Source organism: Grammomys surdaster, unplaced genomic scaffold (genome assembly GCF_004785775.1).
Source record: "Grammomys surdaster isolate TR1022 unplaced genomic scaffold, NIH_TR_1.0 363, whole genome shotgun sequence".
NCBI classification, from domain to species: Eukaryota; Metazoa; Chordata; class Mammalia; order Rodentia; family Muridae; genus Grammomys; species Grammomys surdaster.
The window spans coordinates 11,948,022-11,955,900 of NW_021604782.1; positions in this window are offsets into that span (position 1 = coordinate 11,948,022).

Below are 7,879 nucleotides of genomic sequence, written 5' to 3' on the forward strand. Positions count from 1 at the left end.
CCAGATGCAAGGAAAGCAAGAAGCTTCCAGGACCCAATGGAAATGACATTAGCTGAAATACCCAACAAAGGGGAGAGAGAAGCTGTAGAGACCATATTGAGAGGTGAGGCATGGCCTCCATTGAGGGAAAGGCCCACCCATCCTTCTCAAAAATTTTAACTCAGAATTGCTCCTGTCTAAAGGAAATACAAGGAAAAAGAGTAGAGCATAAACTGAAGGGAAGGCCATCCAGAGACTGCCCCACCTGAGAATCCATCCAGTATGAAGATACCAAAGCAAGTCATTATTGCTGATGCCAAGAAATGCTTGCTGACAGGACCCTGATACAGCTGTCTCCTGAGAGGCTCTGCCAGATTCTGACCAATACAGAGCCTTATGAATACAGATGCAGATGCTTGCAGCCAACCATTAGACTGAGCATGGGGACCCCAATGGAGGAGTTAGAGAAAGGACTGAAGGAGCTGAAGGGGATTGCACCCCATAGGAAGAACCACAATATCAACCAACCAGAACCACCCCCCCCAAGGCTCTCAGAGAGTAAACCACCAACAAAAGAGTACAAATAGGGACCCATGGCTCTAGTTGCATATGTAGCAGAGAATGGCCTTATCTAGCATCAATGGGATGTGCCGCCTTTGGTCATGTCAAGGCTTGATGCCCCAGCACAGGGTAATGCTAGGGCAGTGAGGTGGGAGTGGGTGGGTGGATGGGGGACCACCCTCCTAGAACCTGTGGGGAGGGAGGTGGGATAGGAGGTTTGCAGAAAGAAAACCTGGAAGGGGAATAAAATTTGAAATTTAAATAAATAAAATAACCAAGAAAACAAATCATCCTGAGTGAGGTAACCCAGACACAGAAAGACAAAACTGGTTTGTACTTGTAAGTGAACGTTAGCATTAGTGCGCTAACGTTAGCGGTGAAGGAAACGATAGTGAAGTTATAATACACAGACCCAGAGAAGTTAGGTAACGATGGAGACTGGAGAGGGGAGCAAAGGGTCTCCCTGGGAAGGGAAAATAGCACAGATTTTACCTGCTATTGCTTTTAAAGGTAGAGAAATTCAGAGTAATGGAAAGTAGATTGATCATAAAGAAGAAAAGTCATCTTTATTCATCTATGTCTTATTTGTACCTATCTATCTATCTATAATCTACCTATCATCTATCTATTTATCTATGTTTTATCTGCACCTGTATTTATAACTTTGTACACAATTTCACATATTATCAGAAAAATATTCACCAAAACACAATGCTACACTAATAAATAAGTAAAACATTGGAAAGAATGGACATATTCAAACTTGGTATGGGCCAAGATTTCCCAGATTTATCACTCTTAAATATAGGGTCATGTGATTATCCATAATCGGAGGAGGGAAGTATTCTGTGTATTGTGGACTATGTAGTCACTTTCTTGACCTCGGCTCATTAGATCTCAGCAATGCAAGCCAACATGTTTCCAGATACTGATTTTTCCCATGGGAGGCCATGACCTTCCTTTTCTTTTTGACAACCACATAACCTGATATTTAAAGTATAAAATTGAACATATATTTTATTATGATATAAGTAACCTCTGCAGATTGATACTGTATGGCTAAGAATATCTAAATTTGAGTATGGGGAGATGATTGTGCAGTTAAGATCACTTGCTGCTCTTGCAGAGGACCTGTACCTAAGCCTGGAACTCGAATTAGGTATCCCACTACCTGTCGCTCCAGCTTCTGGAAATCCAATGCTGTCTTCAGTATCTGTGGTATACCTGCACTTATGCACATATGTACATACATACATACATACATATGAAAAATATTGCAGTATAATAAGTACATATATACATATGTACAGGTATAAACCTTATATATATAAATTTTAAAAAATAATAAAGTAAGTTATAAATAAATCATATATAAATATAAATATGTATACAAAAATATTCACAGAAGGACTAGTACTAACTCCAAAGTTGAAATGGTAAACATGTTCTTCAACAGGAGGATGAACATGTACTCATTCAATAAAGAGATATAACAACAGAAACTGAAGAAATTCAAAAAATCATCAGATCCTACTACAAAGGCCTATACTCAACAAAACTGGAAAACCTGGATGAAATGGACAATTTCCTAGACAGATACCAGGTACCGAAGTTAAACCAGGAGCAGATAAACCATCTAAATAGTCCCATAACCCCTCAGGAAATAGCAGCAGTCATCAAAAGCCTCCCCACTAAAAAAAGCCCAGGACCAGATGGTTTTAGTGCTGAATTCTATCAGACCTTCAAGGAAGACCTAATACCAATTCTCTTCAAACTATTCCACAAAATAGAGACAGAAGGAACACTACCCAATTCGTTCTATGAAGCTACAATTACACTCATACCCAAACCCCACAAGGACCCGACAAAGAAAGAGAACTTCAGACCAATCTCCCTTATGAACATCGATGCAAAAATACTCAATAAAATTCTAGCAAACCGAATCCAAGACCACATCAAAACAATCATCCATCATGATCAAGTAGGTTTTATCCCAGGAATGCAGGGATGGTTCAATATTCGGAAATCCATCAATGTAATCCACTATATAAACAAACTTAAAGAAAAAAACCACATGATCATCTCACTAGATGCTGAGAAAGCATTTGACAAAATTCAACATCCCTTCATGATAAAAGTCTTGGAAAGATCAGGAATTCAAGGCCCCTACCTAAACATAGTAAAAGCAATTTACAGCAAACCAGTAGCCAACATCAAGCTAAATGGAGAGAAACTTGAAGCAATCCCACTAAGATCAGGGACTAGACAAGGTTGCCCACTCTCCCCCTACCTATTCAATATAGTACTGGAAGTCTTAGCTAGAGCAATTAGACAGCAAAAAGAAGTCAAAGGGATACAAATAGGAAAGGAAGAAGTCAAAATATCGCTATTTGCAGATGATATGATAGTATACTTAAGTGACCCCCAAACTTCCACCAGAGAACTCCTAAACCTGATAAACAACTTCAGCAAAGTGGCTGGTTATAAAATCAACTCAAACAAATCAGTAGCCTTCCTCTACATGAAAGATAAACAGACTGAAAAAGAAATTAGGGAAATGACACCCTTCACAATAGTTGCAAATAATATAAAATACCTTGGTGTGAATCTAACCAAGCAAGTGAAAGACCTGTATGACAAGAACTTCAAGTCTCTGAAGAAAGAAATTGAAGAAGATCTCAGAAGATGGAAAGATCTCCCATGCTCATGGATTGGCAGGATTAATATAATAAAAATGGCCATCTTGCCAAAAGCAATCTACAGATTCAATGCAATCCCCATTAAAATCCCAACTCAATTCTTCACAGAGTTAGAAAAGGAAATTCTCAAATTCATATGGAATAACAAAAAACCCAGGATAGCGAAAACTATTCTCAACAATAAAAGAACTTCTGGAGGAATCACCATCCCTGACCTCAAGCTGTACTACAGAGCAATAGTGATAAAAACTACCTGGTATTGGTACAGAGACAGGCAGGAAGATCAATGGAATAGAATTGAAGACCCAGAAATGAACCCACACTCCTATGGTCACTTGATCTTTGACAAAGGAGCTAAAACTGTCCAGTGGAAAAAGGACAGCATTTTCAACAAATGGTGCTGGTTCAACTGGAAGACAACATGTAGAAGAATGAAAATTGATCCATTCTTATCCCCTTGTACAAAGCTCAAGTCTATGTGGATAAAGGACCTCCACATAAAACCAGATACACTGAAACTAATAGAAGAGAAGGTGGGGAAAAGCCTCGAATACTTGGGCACAGGGGAAAAGTTCCTGAACAGAACTCCAATGGCATATGCTCTAAGATCGAGAATTGACAAATGGGACTTCATAAAATTGCAAAGTTTCTGTAAGGCAAAGGACACTGTCAATAGGACAAAACGACAACCAACAAATTGGGAAAAGATCTTTACCAATCCTTCATCTGATAGAGGGCTAATATCCAATATATACAAAGAACTCAAGAAATTAGACTCCAGACAACCAAATTACCCTATTAAAAAATGGGGTATAGAGCTTAACAAAGAATTTTCAACGGAAGAAACTCGAATGGCCGAGAAGCATCTAAAGAAATGTTCAGCATCCTTAGTCGTCAGGGAAATGCAAATCAAAACAACCCTGAGATTCCATCTCACACCAGTCAGAATGGCTAAGATTAAAAACTCAGGTGATAGTAGATGCTGGCGAGGGTGTGGAGAAAGAGGAACACTCCTCCATTGTTGGTGGGACTGCAAGATGGTGCAACCACTTTGGAAATCAGTCTGGCGGTTCCTCAGAAAATTGGACATAACATTACCCGAAGATCCAGCTATACCACTCCTAGGCATATACCCAGAAGATGCTTGAACATATAACAAGGACATATGCTCAACTATGTTCATAGCAGCCTTATTTATAATAGCCAGGAGCTGGAAAGAACCCAGATGTCCTTCAACTGAGGAATGGATTCAAAAAATGTGGTATATTTACACAATGGAGTATTACTCAGCTATTAAAAACAATGAATTCGAGAGGTTCCTAGGTAAATGGATGGAACTAGAAATTATCATCCTGAGTGAGGTAAGCCAATCACAAAAGAAGACACATGGTATTCACTCACTGATTATTGGATATTAGCCTAGAACCTTGAAATGCCCAAGATGCAACTCACAGGCCACATGAAGCCCATAAAGAAGGAAGACCAAGTGAGGGTGATTCGGTCCTTCTTAGAAGGAGCAACAAAATACTCAAGGGAGCAAATATGGAGACAAAGTGAGGGACAGAAACTGAAGGAGGGGCCGTCTCAAGACCACCCCACCTGAGTATCTATCCCATGTGCAATCACCAAAGGTAGATGCTGATGTGGAAGACAGGAAGTGCATGCTGATAAGAGCCTGATATGGATATCTCCTCAGAGGCCTTCAAGAGTCAAACATATTCAGAGGCAGATGCTCACAACTAGCCATTGAACTGATCATGGGGTTCTCAATAGAGGAGTTAGAGTGAAGACTGAAGGAGCTGAAAGGGTTTGTGGCACCATGAGGAGAGCAACAATACCAACCAACCACAGCTCCCAGGGTCTAAACCACCAGCCTGGGAGCACTTAGGGGGGGGATCCAGGGCTTCAGCTGAATATGTAAAAGTGGAGGGCCCTGCTGGGCATAGGTGGAAGAAGAGAACCTTGACCTCATGAAGGCTGGATGCCCCAGGGGGTGGGAATTTTGAGGGTGGGGAGGTGGGAGTGGGGGGGTGTAGATAGAGGTTACATCCACAGAGAAGAAGGAGGAGGGGCGAGGGGATTGGGGGTTCCGAGGGGGTGGTGGGGGATGGGGTAAGGGGACAACATAGGAAATGTAAATAAATCATCCAATAAAAAAAAAAAAAGAAAGAAAGTAAAAAAAAAAAAGAGAGATATACAGCAATGGCACACATAAATCACACACACACACACACACACACACACATACACACACACACATACACAAAATCATTCAAGGAGCCAGACTCAGGAGAAGTATACAATATCAAAAGCATGCAAAATAATGTTTATAATATTATACAGGATGATATAGGTTATATTTGGTAGAAAGAAGATAAGAGTGAGGTCCAAGCACAGCAAAAAGGCTTAGGTAGTATCTTACTTCAGGACTTGGATTAGAATTGCATGTACTTGTTTATAATGTAAAATTCTTTTGAAACTTACAGATTATGTACTTTTTTCATTTTGTTACACTTAAGGTTTGTGTGTGAGTAGGGTACTCCAGGTAGAGGTGGTGAGGATCTAGGAAGAGTTGTGAGAGGGGAAATAATATGACATTTTCATAGGTGGTATGGACAAAGTTTTCCCATATTTATTACTCTTAGAATATAGAGTCAGATGATTATTCCTAATTTGGGGAGGGAGGTATCCTGTGTATTGTGGAGTATTTAGTTCCTTCCTTGATCTAATCCCAATTAAATAAAAAGAGAAAAATGAGAACAACAACATAATTTGAATAGGAAATCTTGATCTGCACACTTTCCCTTTTTATTCATGTTCAGGTTCAAGTAGGTTTTATTTAAGATTTTTAGAGGTATTATTAATATTTTCAAGTTTCATATATTCAACACAAATATTAATGAGTGTATACATATGTATAGATACATAATATCATCACTACAATAAAATACTAAATTTGTCTGACTTTGAAGAATATTTTTGAGTTTCTGTGTGTGTATGAACACGTTAAGTACACTTTACATCAAATATATTCTCAATATATTTTTAAATGCACAAAACTATATTTTTAACTATAAGCAATATATTTTGTATGTCTCTAGTATTTATTTGCTTTTGATAATTTATTCATACCCATTGAATATATATACCCGGTTTCTTCTTTCTCTATCCCCAGAAAAACCATCATTCTATTGTTTTATTTTATGTAACTCACATAAATAAAATTAATGTGAAATTTATCCCATAAGTGATTAATTCAATATAACATTCATATCATCCCCAATAGTAACATCTTTTTAAGAACAACTAATGTCTTATAATTTATATTTTAACATATAGAGAAACATATATATGACATATTATCTTTATCAGAAAGAGATTTTACTCTTCTCTCCAACAATCAGATAATATTTTACTCAAGAATTTTAACTGTACATATGTTTGGGTACCACGTTTAGATTACTTGCTATGTTTTTGTTTTTATGTCATTTGGGTATTTAAAGGCATAGGCTTGACATTTGTCAGATTGTAGCCAAGAGTAGAAGTTTGTATTATATTTTCCATACCCTTTATATTCAAGAACCAATTGATAAGAACCATGTATTTCTGAGATATTTCACATTTTGTGGACAGACTGGTATGAATTCAATCTTACAGATCATTCATATTATGTAGTAACAAAGGAAAATGCCTTGCTCTTTATGGTAGGCAAGGATTCCACTGTTGTAAAGCCTCCTCAGAGCAAACAGCACCATCTTCACCAGACCAACTATGCCTGATTGTAAGAAACCATCATGACTGATCTTGTTGAGATTTGATGATTTTTCACTGAAAAAAGGTGTGACAAGTGTCATTGGACATCCTCTTCAGCTTATATCCTCTCTTTCCAAACATTTTTGTGAAGATTCTTCCCAAGTTTCATGGGCCTCAAGAGACTAGAGTATATATTTTTTGGAAATATTAACTGAAGGAGAGATATCTATTAAGCTAAGAGAAAATGTCATTATTCTGGTTGAAGACTTTCCAGTGCAGATGCTTTGGGGCCATCCACATTACTGTAGGTAACACCTTACCCATGTTATATAAGCAAGAAAGATTAGGTCACTGGCTTCTCAAGCTGAAGTTTGGTGCAATCATACTTTACTTTATTCTCAGAATAACAAACGGTTAGTGAAGATGTTCTTTACACCTCCCAAGGGAAGCATTTCTCAGGATATCCCTTCTTTTGTGTCAACAATACGACGTCAATATGTAAATTCAATGGTTCCCCTTCTTCTATGTTTCTCATTTATGAGATAGATTCAGACATGATGGTATCATGGTCAGCTCTCTATATAAGGCAGAATATGAGGCAATTCAAGAACATTTTGTTGTCTCAAGAAGGGTTAGAAGTTATTTTTTTAATGTGGAAAATAGAATAAATGATTTGCATGATGAAAAATACTAGTGTACTTGTGAGAGTGCTTGCCAAATGAAGAAAGAAATGAATGCATGCTGTAAACATTGCACATACCCCATCCTGGCCATGAGCAATGAAACACCTTGTTCATAATGTTGTTCTTATATGCATAAGGGTCAGAGTAGATGGCAGTCCTTTGTTCATCCTAGCTTGATGCCTAACTTGTTCATGAAAGCTGTCT